General features: G+C 37.4%; 1 protein-coding gene across 2 annotated transcripts in view; it reads right to left on the minus strand.

Annotated features, from left to right (window-relative positions):
- Nucleotides 1–5,638, minus strand: part of LOC131438138 (uncharacterized) — a 106,286-nt gene extending 100,648 nt beyond the window's left edge. For both annotated transcript variants that reach the window (XM_058607971.1, XM_058607962.1), the window contains exon 1: nucleotides 5,117–5,638. The gene's annotated coding sequence lies outside the window, so the exon portion shown is untranslated. The remainder of the gene's footprint in view (nucleotides 1–5,116) is intronic.
- Nucleotides 5,639–12,054: the final 6,416 nt, after the last annotated feature.

Raw genomic sequence — 12,054 nt, forward strand, 5'->3', positions numbered from 1 at the left:
GCGCTCCTGTTACTTCTATGAATCAAATTCATACTAAATAGCGTTTTATTGGGTTTAATGTAAATAGTGCTAAATGTGACGTAATGACGAAAACTTTTTGAAAGTGACTTTACAACAAGGAAATGTATATATTGTATAGAAAAATACTTCCAAATCGCTCGCAAATTATGCACGATCATGCAGGCATCAATTTACTAAGTATTTGTTGTGTTTAGGTTTGATTTGTTGACGATTCATGTTGGAAGGCCCGCAAAATACTAGATTTGAATTATGACTTAAAACAAACTTTGATTTTAGGCAAAACAATAGAAATTCTTAGCACATGCTTATGTAGAAGATGCAGTTTTTGCGCAAGTCTACCAAAATATAGTATAATATACTTTGTTCACATTTTGGCACTTCCGCCCTTTTCAAATGTTGTTATTACATCTTATATCGTTAAGGAGTGTATCGATAAGTAGTTAGCAACATTCAAACAGTTATTACTCTGAAATGGCTTAATTTTTTTGCAGCGTGTTTTGCGGTGACATGTTTGTTTACATGTCAATAACAGCTGCGCAATCGATTGGTTTCGGTACGGTTTATCGTTTCAATAATGAGTTGAATTGATCCAGAAACGCGAGAGAAAATTCTGCACACTTGATGCTCAGAAAGTGGTGTCACGTACAACGAAATTGCAAAACGGGTGAAAGTGCACCACACCAGTTTCAAAAATATCATCGAGAGGTTCGGTAAGACCCTATCCATGAAGGATTTGCCCCGATCCGGTAGGAAAACAAGTCCCAGCCAGCCCGGCCGGGACTTCAAAGTGGTTGAGTACATCAGGAAAAACTCATCGGCGTGGGCGCGGGATTTGGCCAAGCAGTTCAACACCAGCATCGGGATGATTTAACGGATCAAAGTTCGGAACTCCCTGAAAACGTACAAGAAACAGAAAGTGCGAAAAAGTCCCTGGTACAGCAAGTTTCGGGAAAAACAAGAGCGCGAAAACTGTATAACCGGATTCTACAGAATAAAGACGGATGCACCCTGATCGACGACGAAACCTACGCCAAGGAAGACTCTCGAGCGCTGCTCGGACCGCAATATTATACGAAATCGGTGTACCAGGACCTGGACGACGCTGACACCACGGTGGCGATGGAAAAGTTTGGGCAGAAGGTTTTAGTCTGACAAGCAATTTGTACCTGTGGTTTGCGGTCGTCGATTTTCTTCACGAAGGGCACAATTAACGCCAAGGTGTACGAGGAAGAATGTTTGAAGAAGAGAATGCTGCCACTGTACAGAAAGCATAAGGCGCCTCCTCTCTTCTGGCTGGATTTGGCTTCAGCCCACTACGCCAACTCCGTTCTACAGTGGTTGTCAAAAAATAATGTACAATTCGTGGAAAAGGACCACCGAACTGCCTGGATCTTCGGCCAATTGAAAAGTATTGAGCAAGCGGCACTTTCGGAAGGAAGGTACAGTGTCCCAAAACATGCAGGAGTTAAAAAAAAACTGGACAGCTGCCACCAGGAAAGTCACAACAGTAGCTGTGCAGAATTTTATGAAGAATGTCAAGTCCAAAGTTCGAGCGTTTCACAGAAACTAGGATTTTCTTCAATATAATCAGTGAAATGCATAAAAATGTAATTTTCCTACAATATATCGAATACTGATGTCAAAATTTGTTTTTTTCGCTTTTTTATTCAATAATCAATGTTGCTAACTATATTTCGATACACTCCTTATTAATGAGGTATCATAATTTCTGTTCTGATTACTAGAATATCGAATAGCAGGAAAATTCGTCTTCTAAAAATATTTTGTTCTTGCTTTGATATTATAATGACAGCATTTTATATTTTGTTGCTATTTTCTCAAACAGGCTTTGTATTATTTTAGTTCTTGTTTTAAACAAAATAATATTATTTTTCTTCCATTGAGATATTTGGTGTTAATACTAAAATTTACTGTTGGTTTTGAAATCGTTCCTATCATGATTATTAAAATATATTTCAAATGACTAAACTTTATTAGAAACTGTAATGATCGAAAAAATGTCTTCTAGTTCGATTTTGAAAAAATATCACAGCCCAAGCAGTTTCGTATGCTCGTCTTCGTTAAGGCTTCAGATTTGATAAGGCGTAGTAATTTCGTCGATTGTCGATTAAATAAGAATAAATTCAAGGCGACACATAGTTCTTTATAAGAAAAAACATGTTCTGCTGACATAATTGGCTGAAGGTTATATAATATTTATAAGAACGGGAACAATAACTTGGTATCTGATTCAACTTGATATCTAGTTAGAATTAGAGCTGTGCGCCGCCGCGCCACGCCGCCGCCGCCGATAATTTCGACACGCCGCCAATTTAAGAAAAAGATGATCAACGCGCCGGTTATCCCATTTTAATCGTGCCGCCGATAATATTACATCAGCCGAAAAAATGATTTTATCAATGTGGAAAATTGTTTACCGTTTTCATGAAAATTCATTGAAAATTACAGTACAGTCACTTTCCTCCTACTTATACTGAAAATCAGTACTACCGTTGTCAACCGAAACAAATGTTATTTGATTCAAAGTCTATTTTCTGTCTTTATTTGAAAGGTTTTGAGGTATTGGCACAATATCGCAACATTATCGGTCGCGACATCTGAAAATGAAAAATGGAACCAAGAAAAGGAGGGTTCTTCCGAAAAAAATAAATAATGTTAGGTTTTCGGATTAACATTTTTTTTAGAAACCAGTGTAGTGTTGATTTCTCGGGTACTAGAATGTTTAGCGATCGAGTACTATTTATTTTGGATACTTTATTGGTTATTTCCGGGCATTTGAAAAATGGTATTGAACAAAGTTTCATGCTCCATTCTAAATGAACGTTAGTTTTCGCACAATAAATTAAGATCAACGTTACCAACTCAAAGTAAAAACATTTTCTTCTACTTCTACTATGACTTTTCAAATGAATTTACCCGTTTTTATAAGAAATCGTTACAAATGTAAAGTAATCAAAATTTGAATTTGTTAATTTGATATTATTTTTGATATCTGAATGAATTTGAGCGCCAAATCGATTTTATGTTAATTACATACGTACGAAAAAGATATACTTATTTTTTGAGTTGATAAAACGATTTTTATACATGATAATTATCAACTATGTAAAAAGCGATTTGAAAAATAGTTCCGAATAAAACTTCATATTTCTTGCTCATAATAAAAAAAACCCTTTGTATATGAATGAAATATTTATTTAAACAATAGTCAACCATCTCCAAATAATCTCTTCTAATTCGATGCATTCGAAACCATTTACCATCTCTATTCACTGCGTTGGCTTTAATGGATCACATAAACATTAGGATCTTTGATTGTAGGTCGACAAAACAATAAGATAGAGAAATTGTCCTGTGTGAATCAATATTAAAATTTTTAATATGTTTATAATTAATTACGCCGAATCGCGCCGCCTCCGCCGCCGATGTTTTCAGGAAATAGCGTCACGCCGATTCGCCGCCGCCGCTTGTCAAAAAGACGTTTCAGCCGCCGATGTTGACAATTTTGATCGGCGCACAGCTCTAGTTAGAATGCGAATTTGGAAAAGAATATCAGGACATACGGTTGAAACGATTTGGAGAGAATGGGGACGCCAGCTCCCCGTTGATAACATCTCGTCGATCTTTTCTTCATTTAGTAGAACTAGCCTACGTTACAAAGGCTTGATCTCGATCTTGAAATTGATTGTTTACCGGTTTAACTCATTTCTTTTTCGTCCTTCCTAAATGGCATGTTTGCTTTAGTACATGATCAACTTGTGCCGTAAGGACAGTCCAGAGCTATTGGGGTACCCAGTAAGCACTAATAATTGCATTGAAATAGCCTTTTATGAGCACCAAACATGCTTGTAGCTCTATATCTGTAATTCAAAAGCCCATCTGTTGTAAATCAATTCAGCTTTCAGAATGCACACCAACCATAAATAAGCATTATCTATGAATAACCGTATATTTTGCCAAAATCGGCCTTAATTCCGTCTCAAGTGCGATTGAAATGCTAATTATTTTCTGTCATAATACGGCGTTAGTATGTGCTTATTGGTTATCGGGGTAGTCCTGCTTTAATAAGTGGTAGTAAAACGTATCATACATCCTCATCATAAAAGGAACAAACACACAAACAATAAAAAAGTTTTGGTGTTCCTTTGCAACTGTTTGTCGCTGTTTCTTTCATTCGATTCGCGCAGTAATAAAAAGTGAAACTTCCCAAAATATCGCGGGTTATTGGCCCAAATTTTCAGAGGCTACAAATGAAATAGAGTTCTTTGATGACTGGTAAAAACTTCAAGTGAATTCAATTTAGTAATGTTTTTGATAAGAACTACAACATTCAGTTTAATTTGTAAACAATTGTTTTGAATATTACATAAGCTTAAATTTATTCTGATATCACTAGATAATAAACACTAATATCACTTGAAGTGTATATTCATTTTGCTGTTAGATCGTGTTCAGCAAAAACACAAAAATTGATCTAGCATCATAATAGATATCTTTATAAACAACCGAAAAATTGTATTCGTAATTAACTATAATTTGCCATCGTTTTCCCCTTTCAAAGCAAAATCGCAAATGACACTAATCTGGTTGGATGAATCAAAACAAAACTGCCAAATTAGAGCTTTCTACTACCAAATTTATCGTTGATATTTTCCCGTTCCGTTTCGATTGTTTTCTCTTCGGTAGACACTGGCATTCAAAGCAATAATTGACTGAATTCGTAATGGCTCCTCTACACACAGCTCCTCAAAAATCAAACTCACACAAGCAAAATAAAAGCGAAACAAACACACTCAAATGTCGGTCAACCGCGCCAAGTTCACGATCGGCGATTGTCATTTCTTTCGCTCCTCTGATAACGGTAGCCATCTGAACCTGACACCCCTTCCCGGCGAGAGCACCCACCCAAAAATGGTGATCGGTACACTCCCATACACACTTGTGCCGACGCGCCCAAAAAGGAGCGTTGCGTTTGCCGTTCCGATTCGCTCGGCTGCTCGGCTCAACCGATAACACAAACTGAAACATAAAATATTCAACCAAATCATTTGGAGTTCACCGTCCTGCCGCTTACCTAGTTCCGACCGGATCCCTGACCCCGGGGGTGCCGTACCGGTTGTTCTGTTTGATGCTGATGCCGATTGAATCGTTTTTTTGTTTTTCACTGTTCAAAATCACTGCGGGGAGGATACCACTATACACAATTAGCACTGTTAGCACACTGCGGCAACCAGATGGTGGTGGTCAATTAAGATGCACTTCTCTTTCGGGGGAGTCTGACCGAACTGACGGAACTCTCTTCCTTTTCCAGTGAGTGGACACACAGGCAAACCGATAAAACCGGTCGAAGTTGTCGTGGTCGGTGTTGAGAAAGTAGTGAAAGTTTTGTTCCTTCTTCTCGCGACGGTAAACCGGCACACACCGTCACTGCGTTGAGCGATTCGAGCTGAACGAAGGTAGCACACGTGTGTCGGCCGAAGATCATTCGGCACGTCGAGAGAAAGAGAGTCTCAATGCGGTGGTGCGAGATTTGTAGCCTCTGCTGACGATGGGCGCCAATAGTTTACGAAAAACCACACGTCCTACTCAACCAACTGTTGCGTCAAGACTGAAACAAATTCGATCGGTGGTTGGGTGTTTTATCAATGTTGGGGTGTTTTGGGTCCGCGCTGCTTTCGACGGTCGGCTTCTGCTGCTCGGGGAGGATGCGAAAATTGATGGAGTTTTTGAGAGTGGTTACGCTCAGCTGCACTTGTTTAGAGATGACAGTCGGGTGATGAGATACTTAGTGAGAAAAGCTGAGCCTGCGGTGAGCTGATAACCTGTGCGCGCCAAAACTTAATGGGAGATTGGGGTACGTGAGGGGTTTGTCAGTTGATGTATCATTGAAGTCTTTTGAAGCGTAGCACCGATAAATGTTTTTTTTTAATTTTTTCTTATCCTTTACCTCTTTCTATAAATTTTAGAAATAGGTATAAATTCAATCAACCTTAAAAGTAACTTTCCGACACCCGAAGGATCAAGTGTCATATGCCAATCGAATCAGTTCGACGCATGGAGTAATTGTCCGTGTGTTCCAATATGTGTGTGTGTTGTTAACAAGGAGGACAAGATCTCAGGAATGACTAGACCGATTTTGATCAAATTTGTCGCAAATGAAATGTCTCTTCGTTGGTCTGAACGCTATTGAATATTATTAAAATTGGATGACTACTTTTCGAGTTATGCGAAGTTTTATGTCTAAATTTTCAGTTTTTTGGCAATATTTGTTACAATAATCTTTGTAAACAAAAAATAGTTTGTTGAAATCCATCTATTTTTAAAGGAGATATCGATAGTTTTGTGTAAACGATTTTTCCCCTTATTTCAGTAGTAGGTGTTTGAATGAAGCGCTGTATAATAAAGCGATGTTTGGGAGCAAGGTGAAACACGATTTTCTATACTGTTGTATGTAATTGTTTCTAATCATCAAATAGACTGTGTACAACATCCTGTTTCATGACATTTTTCCGTTTGATTTTATCACGATTCGGCAACGAATATGACATACGACATATGCATTAGAAACATGGCAGTATTTCCTATTTCAAAACAATTTCATATTTATATTTTTTTTTTTATAAAAATTTTTTTATTCAGGCCAATTTGCGTACAAGCTTTACGTGGCCGAATGAGCCATGTTTTTATTAGATAAAATAATTTTTTTTACCGTTGGATCTCGTTGTCACCCTTTTTCTAGGGGGAGAGGAGCTTCCATTTTTATCTTGCGATGAGTGACGATGGGGCACTTTGTTCGTGGCTCGTATCGTCCTCCATTGCCGCATCGGTGGTATCGTTGTTGGCTTCCGTTTTTCCTTCGTTTTCCTTGCAATTCGCATTCTTGGGTTGGTTGTTAGTTGCTGTAGACGCGCCTTGTTGTGCATTAATTGCAGTTGTTGGTGGGTTTGATGGTACAACAGGAGTACTGCGCTCACTAGTTTCCGTTGTTGGGCGGTTGTCTTTATTTTTGTTTAAAGATGTCCTTTTTGCAGTTTCAGTGCAAGGTTTGCCGTAGTGTGCAGGTTGTTCACAAAACTGACATGTAACCAGTTGATTTTCATACGTAATCAGCGTTTTACACGGATGTAGCCCGTCTTGATCACAAATGATGTAAGATGGAATTGCTTTACGTAGTTGCATACGCACAACTCGCACGCCATTCCGGATACCCGGAAAAAAATTCCGCCATACTTCCCTTTCGATGGAAAGAACTTCACCGTACTGCGACATACATTCCCGAACATACCCCTCGCTGGTCTGCGGGGGAAGGTCATGCACGCGTACTTCTATGGCATTGTCCACCATGTACACAGGGATTTTATATTTAACATTGTCATGATCAATACTGTGTACCCCGTTATTAACCGAAGCAAATGCAATTGCATCTTTTTCACGTTTGAACATAATGTACACACAGTAAGACGCCTTGTTGAATTGAATCTCACTTACATTAGTAACGTTTAGATGCATTCGTTCCTTAAGCAAGATTTCAATTTCGGTTGCTGCTGGCCTAACTTTGCAGCGCTTGAAATCAATACAAATTGAATTTGGCCTTGTAGGCCAAGTTTCAGGCTTTGTTAAATCGTATTTGCCCATTTCGTACACTCTATTGTTCACTACACTGTATTGTCTTTGTTTCTATAGTCTCGACCGTAAGCAATTGTCGACTGTGTCTGATGAGATGCCAGCACGAACTGAACATATTTATATTGATTTAGACTGCTTGTAACAATAATTGTTGGAAGAACACAACTTCTTATACCATTCCAAGAAGTTCGTCGAGATAAGCTAATTTTGACTCATATGAACAGTCGTATGCTCCCATATAAGGTTTCTGAATTTCATTTGGATGCGATTTCTGGTTCCGGAACTACAGGATGATATATGTAATTAAATTAAACTAATGTCACTCATTTTGCTAGCAGATGGCTGAACCGAATTCGTCCATCTAACATTCAAAGAAAAGGTCTTAAGGTGCTTGTCATTTTAATCAAATTCTACTTCCGGTTTAGAAATACAGAGTGATTAGAGTAAATAATTCACATAAATTTATCGGGTTTATCGAGTTCACAGATTTTGAGAGTCGACGACCAAATAAACTTATTTCAGTTTTACCGGTATTCGTTTTTCGATCCCGGAAGGTATCCAAAAATTTAATGTAGAACGCACTACGATTTCTCTAAGATGGCTACACTCATTTTCAAAAATTTCGAATCTAATGAAATCGTTAACAATCCATTAGGCGAATTTAACTGACTTCGGTTACACCGATTTCTGAATTCCGTTTCCGAAAGTATCGGGAATAGAGGCAAGAAAAGCTTTAATTCGTTATTTAATAAATAAAAAATCAAATTAAAATAAATTAAATTGAAATCCGATTCCGACTTCCAATTTTGAAATTACAGGGTGATGAGTTATTAAAATTTGAACCGTCAAAGAAGATGACGATACCAAAAATTCTTCAAAGTTGGAATCAAAATTATTTCAATTTCGAACTCTGGATACCGTTTCTGGAAGTACCATAAATAATGACAAAAACTTTAAAGAGGAATTCATTTCTACATCTCACGGAATGCTTAATCGATTGTCACACGTTTAGATTGAAAGGAATAATTTTAGGGCTCCAAAATGTTATTTACATTTCATTTAAAACGACGGTCATTAAAATATTTTCATGAAAACTAAACACTACGAAGAATATCCATGCGAAAAACACATGCTGATTGATAAGAATAAAGTTATCATCCTACTGCTAGGTGGATTAAGCACGTTTTTTATATTGATAATGTAATTAATCACTTAATGTTTTGATCTTTATCAATAAAAATATCCTCACGTTTCTTGTCTGACAATCAGCTTTCGAAGCGTTGAGTAATAAAAAACCTTCCACCTAGTGGTGTAATGATGCCTTTCTTATATTACTTGTATTTTCAAAAACATCACTAGAATATTCTGTTAAGCTTCTTTTTTTGTAGCTTGAATAAAACCAAAAGCTTTCCTAGGTATAAACTACCATTACCTTTTCAATTTGTAAACAGTTATGTCAAATTAATATAGAATTAAATGTGGCAACCCTGTACGCTATGAACAAAGCACGCTGAGTGCTAGGCGGATGCGTTTTCTTCTTCTTACGTACCAGCACGTACCGATGCGTACCGATTTTGCATCCTTGTGTATGACCGTTTGAAAGTTTTGATACTCATTACAATATAATTTCGGAACCGGAAGTCAGAAGTGGATGAAATTGCACAGTATAGAGCTTTAATTTTAATTATGATTTGAGAAAATCGGTTCACCTGTTGCTAAGAAATGGAAATTAGTTCCGTTTTTGGAGCTTTTTTTCATCATTACCGAACGAACCGGAAGCGGAAACCGGGTACTAGTAGTCCCAAAGTAGATTTATATATTTACTTACCAACAAGGTCTGCCAATTGGATGAATTAACCATTAAATTTTATAAAAATGTGCACCTCGTTTCGCCATCGTTTGTGGAAAAAATCCTCATGAAATTAAAATTTTTTACTAACCGTACTGTAATACCGGAACCGGAAGTCGGATTTGGATCAACTTTTTGAGGACTTTTTGAAGAATCTCAAAACCTTTCATTTGCATCTTATCAGTCGGATAAGATGGGATCTATGGGACTATAAGACCTTTCATTTGAATCTAAGTTTGTGAAAATCGGCCACGCCATCTCGGAGAAAATCGAGTGACATTGTTTGTCACATACACACACACATCCACACATAGAAACATTTGCTCAGTTCGTCGAGCTGAGTCAAATAGTATATGACATTCGGACCTCCGGGCCCCGGTTCAGAAGATGGTTTTCACAGTGATTGTATAGCCTTTCTATATGAGAAAGGCAAAACCGTCCTTATTAAGGAGACCGCTTGACGCATTTGCGGCCGTTTTATCATATTTAAAAATGATGCGAAATCAATGCTCGTAAAATTCGGTTAAAAAATCCTTCCGGTGAAACTACTATTACGTCGAAACAACTTTTGCCGAAATGATTTGCTACGATATTTAGTATCTCACAAAAAACTCTCAAATTTCGACGTATTTTCAACCAAATCTAAAAAGTCTCTCTTAATTATGTTGGCCAAATTTAAATTTTTCGAAAGTCATTGTAAATTTGAAATTAGTTAAATACAATTGAAACGAATTAGCTTTCTATCATAGATGGATCTCGTATCTGTAAATTTAAGCACGGTCAAAGAGGGTCCAATGTCCAATGTCCAATGTCCAATGTTCAAAGCCCAAAGCTCAAAATCCAAAGTCTCTGAAGTACAAAATTAAGTTTCAAAAGCCTAATTTCATATTATAAGACAAAACATAAAAACCAGAATAGAAATCTCAAATGCCAAAAATCAAAAATTATTCGTGAAATGTTAATCGTTTAGCTCAAATGTCTATAGCTCAATGTCAACGGAAAGTAGAAATTTAGAAAAGAAATGCAAAATAAAAAAAAAATAAAGAAACGTAATGCAGCAGCCGTGAACAATGAGAAATGAAAAGTAAAATGTGAAAAGTCAGTAATCAATTTTAGAAGTTAAGAGCCTATAATCAAACATTGCTGATTGAATAATTCAAACAATTTTTGACAACTCCAAAAAAAACGGGTAACGGTAACGTCATTTAAAATCTTCTAAACTCGACTCATAACAGTTTCAATTTGTAGGTTTTGTTGTTTGCTGGCCGGGATAACCGAGGTTACGACGACTCTGGTTCCGGAAGTATCGGCCTAACCGATTTTCTTCAATCTAGGCCAGAAAAATTCAAAAACAACCTATGGAACCATAAATCCTTTTTTTCGACTTATGGTCCCATAGGTTGCTAATGATTTAATCTGAACGCGATTTTCGGTTCCAGAACTACAAGGGTGGAGTGTATTGAAAAATCTGTCATTTAGAGCAACGCTGATAAAACTGAAAAAGTCTTCCAAATTTGGTTTAAAAATGTTCAAGATTTGGAAAGCTTATGCTAGTTTATGACCCCCCCCCCTGTAGAAACAACAACATTTCCAACTATCTTATTATGGAAAACAATATTAGTTGACAGTTGAACCAGCCAAAACAAGAATAAACGATGACAATATTGATGGCATCACTGGCATTCATTAAACTGCCAGCCGAATGAAAAAAAAAACTAAAAACGAATTTTTTGTCTACAGAGTTGGTTTTTTTCTGAGAATTAATTTTAAAACATGGATATTATAAAAAGTTTGGGATGGACACGATGTCCAGTAACATCGTGATTGCGTTGGATGCGTTTTTACGTATTTCAAAGATAAACTTATTCTACATACGCAATAAATGCTTCATTTTTGTTGAAAGTTTCAGTAAAACAACTATGCACCAACTCGGCACCTTAATGACAAAAGATATTTCAAGATTAAGGCGCCACAGTGGCGCCCTGGAATGATTCTCCAAAAGTGCATACCCTTTATAATCATCAACGTTAAATTCCAGTGTTAAAAGCTTGCTTGTCATTTCTTAACCGCGAATGACCTGCACTGATAACAACGAAATGAATCCTGCCGGGAAAATATTTATTACTTTAATGTCACCTAATGAAATCTATCGAAATCGGCTAGTTTCTGAAACAAAGCAAGTGCAAAAGCATAGCTACTGTACATCGTTAATGAAGGGGAATGTCAATCAGTGTCAGCCTGTACGTCAGAGCAAAAACAAGACAGCAATCATGGCGCCTCACAGGACCGCACTATCGCAGCTATGCGGGTGTCATCAACGTGACCACGACTCGGAGCAAAAACTGCTGGAATGAATCACGATGGTTGAAGCAGCTGAAGTTCGATTGAACATCGGAAATGAGTGCAATTTTCCTTCCGCTTCATGGCGCCCGGTGATTAGACCACGTGATTCCAGCTATGCAGTCGACTGCCACGGCACTGAGTAAAACTGTCGACCTTAGGGCAACTTCCCCGACACCCGTGTGTGTGATATGAAG

Source organism: Malaya genurostris, chromosome 1 (genome assembly GCF_030247185.1).
Source record: "Malaya genurostris strain Urasoe2022 chromosome 1, Malgen_1.1, whole genome shotgun sequence".
Taxonomy (NCBI): Eukaryota; Metazoa; Arthropoda; class Insecta; order Diptera; family Culicidae; genus Malaya; species Malaya genurostris.